The sequence below is a fragment of the Cervus elaphus genome, chromosome 4 (genome assembly GCF_910594005.1).
Source record: "Cervus elaphus chromosome 4, mCerEla1.1, whole genome shotgun sequence".
NCBI lineage: Eukaryota > Metazoa > Chordata > Mammalia > Artiodactyla > Cervidae > Cervus > Cervus elaphus.
In genome coordinates, this window is record NC_057818.1 from 60928328 (window position 1) to 60943417 (window position 15090).

At 43.6% G+C, this 15090-nt stretch overlaps 1 protein-coding gene across 1 annotated transcript in view; it reads left to right on the forward strand.

Annotated features, from left to right (window-relative positions):
* The window catches only part of LOC122689670 (zinc finger protein 160-like), a 119029-nt gene that overhangs the window by 64663 nt on the left and 39276 nt on the right, over window positions 1-15090 (forward strand). The gene's annotated exons all lie outside the window — the stretch shown is intronic.

A 15090-nucleotide genomic window follows, 5' to 3' on the forward strand; every position in this document is an offset into this window, starting at 1 on the left:
TGACATTCAGTCTTTTCACAGTCTTCAAAATGAACTCACTTCTACTGTTTTACGAATTATCTGTACACTTATAATGTTTTCTACATTAAAGGAAAAAAAGAGTGGCTCATAAAAAGTCATCCTTTAAACTCAAGGAACCCAAAAGTGAAAGCCTTTCTATATAAAGCCCTTACATCAATGGAATGTTCTGGTAAGAAGAGAAGTCTCCTCTCTAAATATATGGTTTAGTACAAGGGACGAGGCCTGAAGAAGTTCAACTGTCTAGTATCACACCCGGAGCTGGTCAGTGAGAACTAGACTTCCATCTGAATATTGAAGTGATCAACACCTACTTGCCCCTCTGACCTCCTCCTTTCTTGTCTTAGCTCTTCCTTTTGGAACAGAAATCCTGCTTCACAAAATCTTGTTTTCAAAGTCAGCATTAATATAGAAGGCAAGGTGAGAGAGGCCGGGAGAAAAACTGCCCAATCCCCAAGAAAAATCTGCATGCCTTCTATTCTGCTTCGAAGCAGGAAGCAGTCCAGGGGCTGGATGGACTGGGAACCTGCACATACCGCAAAGGTGCCTGTCCTGGAGCCCCAGTAAGTACGTATTTACTGTTATTCTGTGAGAAACATTTTAGTGCAAATGTCGTGAGTGGTACAAAGCCTTTAATCAGTGTTCAGGCCTTATAATTCAGAGTTCATATTGTATAGAAAACATACAAGTGAAATGAATGTGGCAGAGTTTCTAGTGCATGTTCAGCATGAACTGCCCATTAGGCAGTTCATAGAGGAGAGGAACCACATACATGTTATTTATGTGGCAAACCCTTCAGTCACAAGGAATGACATTGCAGATCATCTGAGAATCCTTACTGCAGTGAAAACTTACACATGTAGAGAATGCAGTAAAATACATCAACATTTTGACCCTCAGAAAATTCAACCTGAAAGAAAACTACACAAATGTGTTAGGTGTGGGAAAGCTTTGATTCTGTGTTCAGCCCTAAGTCACCATCAGTAAATTTTTTTTTTTTTTTACAATATTTTGATGGTTTTTGCTGTACATCTTGAATAGGCCATAGGCGTACATACATCCCTTCCTTCCTGAACCCACCTCTCTTGTCACTGTATCCCTCCAGATTGTCACAGACCACTTGTTCACACATTAAACTCCCACTGGCTCTTTTACATATGGTAATATATATATTTCAGTGCTAATCTCTTAAATACTACCATCCTATTTCTTTTGTATATTTCAATAGTTTTTCCTTAGCGTTACGTTTTCTATCCACATGTTATGACCCAGATCTAATTTAATTTACATTTCTTTCCTGCCTTCCACTAACAAATACTTAAGTCTGTGGGTTATTTTTAGACTTTTGTAACATTATAATGCACGTAGACAATGACAAGGAACATAGTAGATGCCCTGTAAATGTAAAGAAAGGCAGTTCCTTTAAGACTTGAGTTCAGTTAGATAGTACACATAGAAATATTTATAGTGCCACGTTGATAATTTTGGTGAAAACAAATTCTAGTGTCTTAAGACTTTATATTCGACAATGTGCTTTGTTGTCCACAAGTGAGAGATCTTTCAGAAACAGACAACAAAGACATGAGAGAAAATATATTCCAGTTTTTCAACAAGAAGTAAATTGCCTAATCACCGTCAAGTGATCATATAGAAATTTGACATTCCATTACATTGAAGTATTGGCTTAAGTATTATATATTATGATGTAAACAAGTTTTTCTCATATAAGTTTTTGAAGCTTTGTCATCATAGGCATGGAACGAAAACTTTTATAAAGAAGAATACATTTCTTATTAAAAGTTTTCTCTCAGTTCAGTTTAGTTCACTCGCTCAGTCGTTGCCGACTCTTTGCAATCTCATGAATCACACCACGCTACGCCTCTCTGTCCATCACAATACTCCCGGAGTTTACTCAAACTCATGTCTATCAAGTCGGTGATGCCATCCAGCTATCTTATCCTCTGTTGTCCCCTTCTCCTACCCCCAAGCCCTCCCAGCATCAAGGTCTTTTCCAATGAGTCAACTCTTCACATGAGGTGGCCAAAGTATTGGCATTTCTGCTTCAGCGTCAATCCTTCCAACGAACACCCAGGACTGATCTCCTTTAGGATGGACTGGTTGGATCTTCTTGCAGTCCAAGGGACTCTCAAGTCTTCTCCAACACCACAGTTGAAAAGCATCAGTTCTTCGGCGCTCAGCTTTCTTCACGGTCCAACTCTCACATCCATACATGACCACTGGAAAAACCATAGCCTTGACTAGACGGACCTTTGTTGGCAACGTAATGTCCCTGCTTTTTAATATGCTATCTAGATTGGTCATAACTTTCCTTCCAAGGAGTAAGTGTCTTTTTTTTTTTTTGGAGTAAGCGTCATAACTTCATGGCTGCAATCACCATCTGCAGTGATTTTGGAGCCCCCCAAAATAAAGTCTGACACTGTTTCCACTGTTTCCCCATCTAGTTCCCATGAAGTTATGGGACTGGATGCCATGATTTAGTTTTCTGAATGTTGAGCTTTAAGCCAACTTTTTCACTCTCCCCTTTCACTTTCATGAAGAGGCTTTTTAGTTCCTCTTCACTTTCTGCCATAAGGGTGGTATCATCTGCATATCTGAGGGTATTGATATTTCTCATGGCAATCTTAATTACAGCTTGTGCTTCTTCCAGCCCAGCATTTCTCATGATGTACTCTGCATATAAGTTAAATAAGCAGGGTGACAATATACAGCCTTGACGTACTTCTTTTCCTATTTGGAACCAGTCTGTTTGTCCCTTAATAATCTTTAAAATTTATCTTTGGCTCTGCTGAGTCTTCATTGTGCTGGCTTCTTTGTCTTTTTGCAGCAATCGGGCTGTGAATTCTCCACGGAAACTTGGTTGGGGTATGGTTGGAGACTGGCATTTTGAAGGTTCTTTTGGTCGGTCCAGAGGACTCAGTGTCTGTCTGTTCTATGGGCTGAGCTGAGCCTCTTTGCTGCACGTGGGCTTTCTCTAGCTGCAGCAGCAGAACGGACTTTCTGGTTACTTGTGTGCAGGCTTCTCAGTGCTGGGGCTGCTGTTGTTGCAGAGCACAGGCTTTGGAGCACAGGCTCAGTACTTACGTTGCCTGGGCTTAGTTGCTGCGAGGCACGTGGCATCCTCCCACACCCGGGATCAAACCCGGGTCCTGTGCATTGGCAGGTAGATTATTTAGCACTGCACCACCAGGGAGGTTCTACTCAGTGTCTTTTAACTGGGCGCTATGTATGTTAAAACACTGCTAAACAAAATTTGGGTCATCAACCAATAACTGGGAGATCTGAAAACCAGGAGAGACTGCCCCAAACTTATCTGGACTTGCCGAAGACATGGATGGACCCAAGAGACCCTTCCTGAAATCCCAAGGCTAGACTGTCCAAAGCACTGTATGGTGCCTGCTTTTCTTAATCCTGCATTCCCCTCAGGGTGCACTCAGGGCCCCTGCAGTGACTAATAAGCTTGATCCTTGGAGAAGTGGAATGTCAAGACATTTTTCTCAGAAGTGTTTGTATGAAGTAGCCCTTTCTAAGAGTTTGGTGTTTGAAATTCTAGCTTGTCATCACTACACAAAGCCAGTCCTTGTTTACTTAAACTGCTTAAATTAATTCTAATTGCAGGAATATTCCTGGGTTCAGCTAGCACCCCACTTCCAGCCCCACCCCACCAGCACCCCACATCAACCCCCACCCAACCCCAACCTGGCCAGCAGACCAGGTTTCAGTTCCCAGTCGTCTGAAATCACTTCAGCCTCATCAGCAGGACTCCAGGTACAGTTTGGTTCCGTCTCTCAGTCATGTCCGACTCTGTGACCCCATGGACTGCAGCACGCCAGGCCTCCCTGTCCATCACCAACTCCCGGAGTTTACTCAAACTCATTGTGTCGGTGATGCCATCCAACCATCTCATCCTCTGTCATCGGATATGCAGGACTTCAAATGTTATGCCAATAGCTTCTTTCTTTCCATTGTGATTATCCCACAGAATTTTAAGGTTTTATTAAAAATGTTTACAGTTACTTAAACTAATGAGCAATCAATGCTGCAACACAAGACGTGAGAGACTCTCAAGTACTGCTTAACTCTGACAAGACACCTCTGGAACCAAAAAGAGGAACAAGCAGGTAGGCTTTCGCGCGCCCCCGTCCGGGCCCGCTGGACCCCGCCCCTCACGCGTCCTACGGAGGCGTGTGTCCTAGGCTCCTCCCCTCATTCTTCCTTTCCTCTGGAACCTACTGCTTGGGAATCTCTGGTGTCTTCACTCGAAGGATGTTTGTTTACAGCAATTCCTGAAGCGGAGACTTGGTAGGTGCGGTCTCCCTGGGAATAGTGAGGTACTGTTTTTTTCCTTTTTAGTCTTGTTAAGCTCCGCTTAACTCTACTCTGTATCTGTGGTCTCCGGTGACTTCGGACCTTCCTAATCCCCAAACCTTTCCTCCTCAAGTAAATTCAGTTGTTGCCTTGAGAGGCCCGTCGTCTAATTTCCTTTCAGTGTAAACTCCTGAGGAAAACATATATCGTCCAAGAAATATATAGTAATTTATAGGGGGAAAGTCATTATAATTGATGCATGGCACTTGATAATTTTGTAAATATACCAAAAGACTTGTTCAGGAACTAGCTGAGAATTTAATCTTTGCAACTGGTGGTGGAGCTGGAGTTCTTTCTTGAGTGTTAGGGAGTCGTATTACTGTCGTTTTCTGGTTTATACGACCAGGTTCATAAATTGACTACAGAGACTCTTCATTTTAGGAGGTTATTTTTAGTGATGCTGGTTACATGTATGAGCTCTAGAATCAGAGAAAAACATAAAATGGTCTCTATGCTTAGACATTTCCGAGGCTTTGAGACCCCATGGAGTGTACCCCTCCAGGCTCCTGTGTCCATGGAATTTCCCAGGCAAGAATACTGGAGTGGGATGCCATTTCCTAATCCTGGGGATCTTCTGACTCAGGGATAAAACCCCCATCTCTTGCATCTCCATTGGCAGCAGGATTCTTTACCACTGAGCCACCTGGGAAGACTCTTTGGTCTGATACTAGTGTTTTATTTGAATTAAAGAAGTGAGTTTTGGTTGGTAGTTTTCCAGTCAGTGAGACCCAGTGTGGATAATGCTGAATTATGGACTGCTGACAAGTACAGTGGAAAGTGGTGTATATAGTGGGAAAATATCTTAAGAGATCTGAGAATCTGAAGGCATTTGAGGGGTAATTTTAGATTTTGTGCCTCAAGGTTGACTGTCAGTGCTACACTAAACCTAAGATGATTATGTGGGGCAGGTGGACAAGGAGCAGTTAGCTTCAAGTAATGAGGCCTGGTTATTTGTGGGAATGTTGTTGGTGGAATATTGTCAGAAATAAAGAATTGGTTGAAAATGCTTCTAGCTAACAGACCTTTGATAGAGTTGAGTAGATTTAGGTTGTCTTCATTAATTAAAATTAATCGGAGAAGGGAGGTTGTCCTAGAATTGTGAAGTCAGTGACATGAGTGTTGTACAGAGCTGTGTCGGATGTAGAGACAGGGTTATTAATAGGCTCAGGTCTTGGTGTGCAACTTGTGGGCTGATTGGATAATAAGATCTTAAGAATAGAATCCTGTGAGGATTGTTTTTCATGTTAATGGGAGACTCAGAATGAGGGCTGTATTGAGGAAACGCATTGCTTTCAGCAGTTTATCTACTCAGAGTGGGGGATAACTGATTTTACTGTGGTTAGAGTGGCCAGAAGCTTTGGAATCTAAGGGGCTATGAAGGAGGCCTCCTTTCCGAAAGAGCTGGGGTATCTTCCAATTAGCTCAGTCAAGGACAACAGGTGGCAGTGAGATTGGGGCCTTTCTCAATGACTTCTCAACTGAGCCCAATTGAGCCAAATCTCAAGGACCTTTAAAACTTTGGGATATCCCCAGTTCCTGGTATGTTTTCCCAGGAGGGCCAGTTTCTTGGTCTCCATACTGAGTGCCCAGTGCCTTTGCATTTGTGGCTTGTGTGTTTCTCTGTGATGTGCAGGCCCAGTGGTCTCTGCTGTTTAGCCCTGTTGCTCAACAGAGCACAGAAAAGTGGTGACAAAATGTGGAGAAGTGGAGAGGAAGCTATCGGGGGTCTAGGAGAGGTGTGAGAGGAGGCAAGTTTCGGCCTCTGGATGAGCCCTCTGAATGGTGTAGGCATGTTGCAAGCACAGTGGTGTGACCCAGTTCAAGCTCGCTCTGCTGCCTGTGAGAGAGGCCAGTGCTTCCAGGAGATGACTTCTTGAGGCAAACAATGGGACTTCATTTTGAAAACCAGCCAACCAAGAAGATGGCTAACTAATATTTCAACATTGCCAACTTGTTGGTGTCTGGATGCCAGGTTCTTTTATGACAGTAGAGAAAGAAGCAGTGAGGAAATAAAGTCAGAAGGGAGGATCCGGAGGGAGAGGCAGTGGGGAAGTAAGGTCAAAAAGGCCATCCGTCTTGCAGTACATCTCAGGGACAGCCAGCCTTCTGTGTTCATCTCTTCTTTCCTGCAACCATTCACAGGTTGGGAGGTCAGAGTATCTCCCTGTGAGCTCAACAAAGGCACTTTAGTTGAACAGTCAGGCCAAGAGGTAGGGTCCTCTGAGGCCAGCCATTATGGATGATTACAATAACCACAGCAGTGAAAAGCAAGGCAAAGAAACCGTTCCAACTTGGAATCACAATTGGTCTTCCCTGCAACAGTTGTGTGATCATGTTGTGTGGAACTGTTGACAAGGGTGGTCTCAGCTTTGACTGTAGGACCTGGATGTGGGCTCATAGCTAACTGTGGGTTGCCTGGAAGGGTGGGCATGCCACAGTGTCTTAGCTCAGTTTCCCTGGGACACAGATGCTGTGACTGAAGTTTGCATGCGTTGGTTGATTGGGAAAGTCATGATCACACCTGAGAAGGAAGGAAGAAAGTGGAATTGGGACGAGGACTGTTACCCTGCATTGTGTTAGAATCAAGGCCTGAGCTGAGCCCACAGGGAGGGATGGGTGCATTGGTCCTGGAGGTGGGATCCAGACGGTTCCCCACAGCATTGACTCCATGGAGTGGATTTTGTGATGTTTTTTGGAAGAGTAAGAATCATTATGCAATCTGTAAAATAACTGTTGCTAAAATCCCCGAGGGGTTCCCTCACAGCTCAGTTGGTAAAGAATCCCGCCTGCAAGGAGGGAGACCTGGATTCGATCCCAATACCTGACCATCTGAGCTGTCTCTTGAGAAACCTGTATGCAGGTCAGGAAGCAACAGTTAGAACTGGACATGGAACAACAGACTGGTTCCAAATAGGAAAAGTACGTCAAGGCTGTATATTGTCAACCTGCTTACGTAACTTATATGCAGAGTACATCATGAGAAACCTCAGAGACATTACTTGGCCAACAAAGATCCATCTAGTCAAGGCTATGGTTTTTCCAGTAGTCATGTATAGATGTGAGTGTTGGACGATGAGGAAAGCTGAGCACCAAAAAATTGATGCTTTTCAACTGTGGTGTTGGAGAAGACTCTTGGGAGTTCGTTGGACTGAAAGGAGATCCAACCAGTCCATCCTAAAGGAGATCAGTCCTGGGTGTTCATTGGAAGGACTGATGCTCAAGCTGCAAGTCCAATGCTTTGGCTACCTCATGCGAAGAGTTGACTCATTGGAAAAGACCCAAATGCTCGGAGGGCTTGGGGGCAGGAGGAGAAGGGGACAAGAGAGGATGAGATGGCTGGATGGCATCACCGACTGGATGGACATGGGTTTGGGTAGAGTCCAGGAGTTTGTGATGGACAGGGAGGCGTGGCGTGGTGTGATTCATAAGGTTGCAAAGAGTCAGACATGACTGATCGACTGACCTGAACTGAACTGACTGATTGCTCTTCAGATTCCTTGATGTTAGTTTAGGTTGCTCAGGGAACTCTTATTGTTGGACTTTTATGCTCTGTTACTTAACTGTTCGATTCCATAGGTTCAAAGGAATTTGACTTGACTTTACTCCCTCCTCTTTTAGTATAAAAGGGGACTGAGTTCCAACTCGGGTAAGATGATTTTCGGGGTACAAGTCCACCATATTTTCGCTTTGCTGACTTTCGGAATAAAGTTGTTATTCCTGCCCCAACGACTTGTCTCTCAATTATTGGCCTGTTGTGTGGAGAGCAGTAGAAGCTTAGAATGTGTCCTAAAGGAACAATACGGTTTTCATCAATTTGTAAAGATGTATTGCTCTTTTTGACCACATGATGCAAAGAGCGGACTCAATGGAAAAGACCCTGATGCTGGGAAAGATTGTGGGCAGGAGAAGAGGGCGACAGAGGATAGATGGGTGGATGGCATTACCCACTCAGTGAACACAAGTTTGAGAAAACCCTGGGAGATAGTGAAGGACAGGGAAGCCTGGCGTGCTGCAGCTCATGGAGTTGTAAAGAGTCAGATTTGACTTAGCAACTGATGAGTGAAAATTGCTCTTTTTAAAGCAATGGTTAGTAAAATTTGTCAATTTGAAATAGAAAAAGCAAAAGGTACTGACGGAAGATATCACATACCTTAGTCGTCCAGTCTCATACTGTAGGTTTTGACCTTGTGTCTCTGGAACTGAGCCATGTGGAGTTTGCCCTTCCAGGTGAATGAGGAACAAAGAGGGAAAATGTTATACAGGATGCCACTGTAAAATGGAACGTTTTCGCCAGGGATAGTGTTGTATTTCTTATTTTAGTTTGCAGTACAGAGAGAAATCCAGAAAAATCTCTTGTTTTCTTAAGATGCTTAAATTATTCTAATGGGAGGAAATGTTTTGCATTCAGTTACCGTCCAACAGGAACTTTGTGGAGACCCAGGTTCCCAACCCCTGAATTGCCAGGAGCAGGACAGGCAAGAACCTGCTGACAAAACCATTTATTTATTTATTTATTGCACTTGAAAATATGTGGGTTATTTTCAAATACCTGTTGGTATTGATTTCTCACATAGTTTCACAGTATTAAGAGAACAGGCCCTATATGATTTCAATACCCTTTATTTAGGCCATGAAACTTTTGCATCTTGTTTTACGTCATGTTCCAGTGTCTCCCGGTTAATAGTCTATGGGAACTTGAATAAAATTTGTATCCTGCTGTTGTGTGAAATTGTATAAGTCTTGATTATGTTGAATTGGTTCACAGTTGTTTTCAGGTCTTCTATATCCTACTTTCCTGTCCATTTATTAATTTTTGAGAGTTTAATATTGAAATTCCACCTAAAAATCTTAATTTGTCTACTTAAAAAATTATATAGTGGAACTGCAACTATTTTCAAAGCCTCATGTAAATGTGTTGTCATACTTTAATAATTTCAAAAAATTTTAAAAAGGAAAATAAAATCTTTATTGAAACTTTTCTACTTGTTAGGAGGAAATATCCTAGTTTCCAACATAACTGGTCTACAAAGTTAGAAGCTTTTGCCTTGAAAGTGTAAGGAGGTAACACAGCGACCTGGCAAGGCCGGCCGCCTCTGCCAGAGTGGCGGCGTGGAGCCCCGCCGCAGCAGCGCCTCTGGTCCCCGTAGCCCGCCACCTTCCTCTTCTCCACTGTGCCCACTGCATGATTTCCTCGCATTCCGAGGGGGTGCGCAAAGGGACCCAAATCCTCAAAATTTCCAGGAGGCTGTGGGGGAATGTATAAAATTCAAATCAAATCGGAAGAATTTAAGGAGAAGAAAACTGTCCAGCAGCCAACAGGCACTAAAAGAAGAAATCAAAGGTATGCACGGATTGCAGGCTTTTCAGTCTGTGGCCAAACACTGACCATACCCTGGCTGCTTAGATGTTGTTGGTAAAACAGTGGATGACTCTTACTAACAGGGGCTTCCCTTGTGGCTCAGCTGGTAAAGAATCCTCCTGCAATGCGGGAGACCTGGGTTAGATCCCTGGCTTGGGAAGATCCCACGCAGAAGGGAAAGACTACCCACTCCAGTATTCTGGCCTGGAGAATTCCACAGACTGTACAGATCATGGGGTCGCAGAGTCGGACACGACTGAGCGACTTTCACTACTACCACCGTTCTTTCCTCAACGTATGACAAGAAGTTTATTTTCTTCATAGACATTTCCATATTGTAATTATAGAAGAATATGCTATGTATTTAGATGTTAAAGGCAACAAATTAAAAAAATCAGGCTGTAATTTATGGGGCCTCACAGGACTGGTAAGGACCTCCCTGCCCCTTGCCCCGCCTTGCCCTCGCTCTGCTGACCTGGAAGCTCCTCGCCGTGCCCCTCGCCTGCAGCGATCCGCCCAGCTACCGACCCGGAAGCTCCGCCTCGGAATCCGCGCGTGCGCAGGTTTCCTGCGGAAGCGGAAGGCTGAAAGAGAAGGTGACAGATCGGCCATTGAGTTTTTTTTCCCTATTGTAAACGTGTGCCGCGCGCTTCGACGTTCTACCCGCCCTCGCCATGTCCATCTTCAGAGTCCGGGTGGTTCTCCGCAAGTAATATCCCAATACCCCGCCCTCCGCCCCAAATAAACCGAGATGTCGCCGTTGCAGGTCGAGTATTCGAAATCGCTGTGAGGCTTATCCTTGCCGTTTGCTTTTCGGTCTTCGACCCGGGAGACACCGCCTTTCGGGATATTTTCCTGCTTTAAGCTTAACCGTTAGTACCTACGCCTGTGCCTTGTAAAGTCCCCGGGCGCGAGGTGGATTCGGGCACGCCCACCTCCACCGCCTCACCCTGTCGGCCCCTGGAGGTCGCGCCGACAGCCCGGCTCCGGGAGAAGCCGCGTCCTCTCCTCGGTCCTGGGATTCTGGAGAGCCCGCCCGGCCCCCGAGACCCCCTCGCTCCCAGCCTGTCTGCCCTCGCGTCTCCTCAGGCCTATCGTTCTGCCCCGCAGGCCTCCCTAGTCAGTCCGTTTTCCTCAGCCCTGGGCTGGACGTGTGACACCCAGTGTTTTTCCGTCACGAGTCCGTCTCGTTGGAACATGTGCTCTTTTCATAGGCGGGCGTTTCATTTACTCATCATTTCTGTAGATACATGGGCGAGGGGGATCAGAGGAAGCAGTTGACTGAGAGTGAAAGGCAAACTCAGAAGTGGAAAACGAGAGAACCGACAGGGTCGCCCAGGATGGCTGAGGCAGTTGCAAAGGGATGGCAAAATGAAATAGATTTAGCCCTTAAAGTAGCGGGTGGGTGAAAGAGAAATGGACAAAGGCGTGGGATCTCCAGGAGTTGGAGACAAGGAGAAAGCGGCCCTGCGCCTGCGGTAGGAGGGCTGACAAGGGTGATCCTAGGAGAGAAACAGGGCTAGGTGCTGAGTAGAAGAGAAGAGGAAGTAAGGATAGACACCTGGAGTGCCCCAGAGTGGGCGTGTAAGAGGGAGAGAAGCGGTGTGACTAGAAGGCAAAGAGGGAGCAGAGTTGGAGAAAGAGATGTATAGATGTTTAGGACAATTGGAAGGGTGGGGGTGGGGAGAAGAGCAGCAAGAGGAGAAACAAGTTGCAGAGGGGCCAGGACAGGTGTGAGGGAAGAAATAGGAGGGCAGAAATCCCACCTGAGACAGTGGACGGTTAAAGGACTGTTCCACGTGGTGAGGTCTTCCTGTTTTTGTGGTTGTGGCAAACGGAGGGGGAATGTTGATCCTAAGCCTTAAGCAGCCTGTTTTCCACTTGCAAGATGAACTTCTAAAAGCTTACATTGTCTGAGGAAGAAGCTGGGAAGAGGAGGAAAAAAGGAAAGAAAACAGGAATGGCTCTTTCTCAGGTAAAGTCATATTCTCAGTTGATTCTGTCTGTCCTTCCTGAAATGCCCTTCTTTGGACTTACTAATCATCTCTGACTCTGAAGTATCCTTCCTGACACCTGTACATGCACACTCACCAGGGAACTTCCCTCAGGGCCTGCCGTCTCCACTTAGATCCCATCTCCCCATGACCCAGTGGCCTGGACCTTGTGTGGAGGGCACCATCCTGGGCAGGGCTTCACACCCACGGGTTTGAGAAGGGGTCTCAGTGCTCTTGGGCAGCAGGGATTGCCTCGGGCTCTTCTGGGTGTGCAGTCTGCTCTCTGTCAACCAGGATTAAGAAGCTGTGCAAGGAAGTCAGGTGTTAACATGCACAGTACATGGTAAAATCTGGAAGTAGACCTAAAAAGGGAAATTTGTTCTAAGGGAATTGAAGCTAAGTGAGTGAGGCACTGACTTCAAAATCTTGATTGGAAATGGGAAGGAAAGTTCAGAATCAGGTATCAGTGATAGAGGGTGTGCTATTCCATCATCTTTGAAACTGTGACATGAGTCTAAATCTCAGAGAGTTGGAAATTCACTTTCATTGCCTTCATTCTTCAGAGTTTGTCTTTGCACTGTGTTCATTTTGTGGTTTGGCATAGAGATGTTTTTACTTTTGATGCAGGTGAGGTTTCCTCTTCATTGTTTAACCTATAGATTCACCATTTGTTATGGCAACTGTCTTTTTTCCACTGGGTTTTCTTAGCATTCTTGTCATTAGATATTAAATACATGCAAATGGTTATTTCTGAGTATTCTTTTCTCTTCCCTTGGTATATAAATCCTTGTTTATACCAGTACTACCCCATCTGGATTATATTGTGATATGGCTTGAAATTTTAAAAATCGTGGCCTTCATCTTTCTTCTTTCTACTTACTGAAGAGTATTTTTTCAGTTTGTGGTCCTTGAGAGTCACTATGACTTCTTGCAAGTTTTTTTCTATTTCTGCAAACAGTTCAGTTCAGTTCAGTTCAGTTGATCAGTCGTGTCCGACTCCCTGCAACACATGAATCACAGCACGCCAGGCCTCCCTGTCCATCACCAACTCCCGGAGTTTACTCAGACTCATGTCGGTCGAGTCGGTGATGCCATCCAGCCATCTCATCCTCTGTTGTCCCCTTCTCCCCGCCCTCAATCCCTCCCAGCATCACGGTCTTTTCCAGTGAGTCAACTCTTTGCATGACGTGGCCAAAGTATTGGAGTTTCAGCTTCACCATCAGTCCTTCCAGTGAAGACCCAGGACTGATCTCCTTTAGGATGGACTGGTTGGATCTCCTTGCAGTCCAAGGGACTCTCAAGAGTCTTCTCCAACACCACAGTTGAAAAGCATCAATTCTTCGGCACTCAGCTTTCTTTGCCGTCCAACTCTCACATCCATACATGACCACTGGAAAAACCATAGCCTTGACTAGACGGACCTTTGTTGGCAAGGTAATGTCTCTGCTTTTAAATATGCTGTCTTAGTTGGTTATAACTTTCCTTCCAAGGAGTAAGCGTCTTTGAATTTCATGGCTGCAATCACCATCTGAAGTGATTTTGCAGCCCAGAAAAATAAAGTCTGACACTGTTTCCACTGTTTCCCCATCTGTTTGCCATGAAGTGATGGGACCAGATGCCATGATCTTAGTTTTCTGAATGTTGAACTTTAAGCTAACTTTTCACTCTCCTTCTTTACTTTCATCAAGAGGCTTTTTAGTTCCTCTTCACTTTCTGCCATAAGGATGGTGTCATCTGCATATCTGAGGTTATTGATATTTCTCTCAGCAATCTTGATTCCAGCTTCTGCTTCTTCCAGCCCAGCATTTCTCATGGTGTACTCTGCATATAAATTAAATAAGCAGGGTGACAATATACAAACACTTCTATTGTAATTTTCATAATGAATTCATTAAATCTGTGAAACACTTTGGGCAACTTGGAAATTTAAAGAGTACTGAGATTTCCAGTCCAGGACTCCTAGATTTATTTGTTTTGTCTTGATTTCTTTTAGAAGCGGTTAAGTAGTTTTCAGTGTATATATTTTACCTCCTTGGTGAATTATTCCTAAATATTTCATCCATTTTTAATACAATAGTAAATAAAATTGTTCTGTGATTTTCTTTTGACATTTTTCATTGTGTAGAGAAATGCAGCTGATTTGCATGTTGACTTGTATCCTGCCAGTTTGCTAAAATTGTTATTTGATGTGACAGGGTTTTTTTTGTGTCTGTGTGGAATCTTTACACTTTATACATAGAAGACCTTGTCCTCTAGGAAAGAAGGTAACTTTCTAATTTTTCAGTTTGGGCAGCTTTGATTTCTTTTTCTTGTCTAATTGCTTTTGTTGGGGGTTTCAGTCCTTTGTTGAACAGTGGTGCAGAGTGGGCGTCCTTGCCTTCTTCCTGATTTTAGAAGAAAAGTTTTCAGTCTTTCACCATTGAGAACAATGTGTGCTCTTTTCATACATGGTATATTTTACTTTGAGATACTTTATCTTTTCTAGTTTGTGTATATATATTTAAAGATTGTTGAATTTTGTAAAATGCTTTTTTTCTGTATCAATTGAGGTGGTTATGTGTTGTTTTTTCCCTTTATTCTGTTAATGTGATGTATACATTGATTTTTGTTTGCTGAGTCCTCTTTGCCTTATATGAATATAATTCATTTGGTCATGAAGTCAGATGTTTTTAATGTGGTGTTGAAGTTGGTTTGCTGGTGTTTTGTTAAGGATTTTGCATAATAGTCCTCAGGGAGTATTGGATTTTATTTTTTTGTTCTTTTGTCTTCTTGGGTCAATTTCAGAATCATGTTGGCTCCATTCAGTGAGTTTGTCAGTGTTGCATCTTCAACTCTTTGTAATATTTTTGGCAGGATTAGAGGTCCTTCTTTTGTAAAGGTTTAGTATAATTTCACAGATGGCATCTGAGCCTAGTTTTTTCTTAGTTTGAGGATTTTAATTACTGCTTGAATGTTTCTAGTTATAATATGGTTCCCATTTTTATTTGCTTTATGATTAAGGATTAGATAGTATGTTTCTACAAATTTACCTGTTTATTTTATGATGTGTCATTTGTAGGTATTATTACTTAGGAATTTTTTATTGAAGTATGTTGATTTACAATGTTCAGTTCATTTTGGGTATACAGCAAACTGATTCAGTTTTACTTACATATATTCTTTGACAAATCCTTTTCACTTATAGGTTATTACAAAGTATGAAGTATAGTTCCCTGTGCTATGTAGTAGGTCCTTGTTGGGTATCTGTTTTATACCTAGGAGTGTGTCTGTATTAATCCCAAATCCTGATTTATCCCTCCTACCTTCTGCTTTGGTCACCTGTGTGTGTGTTTT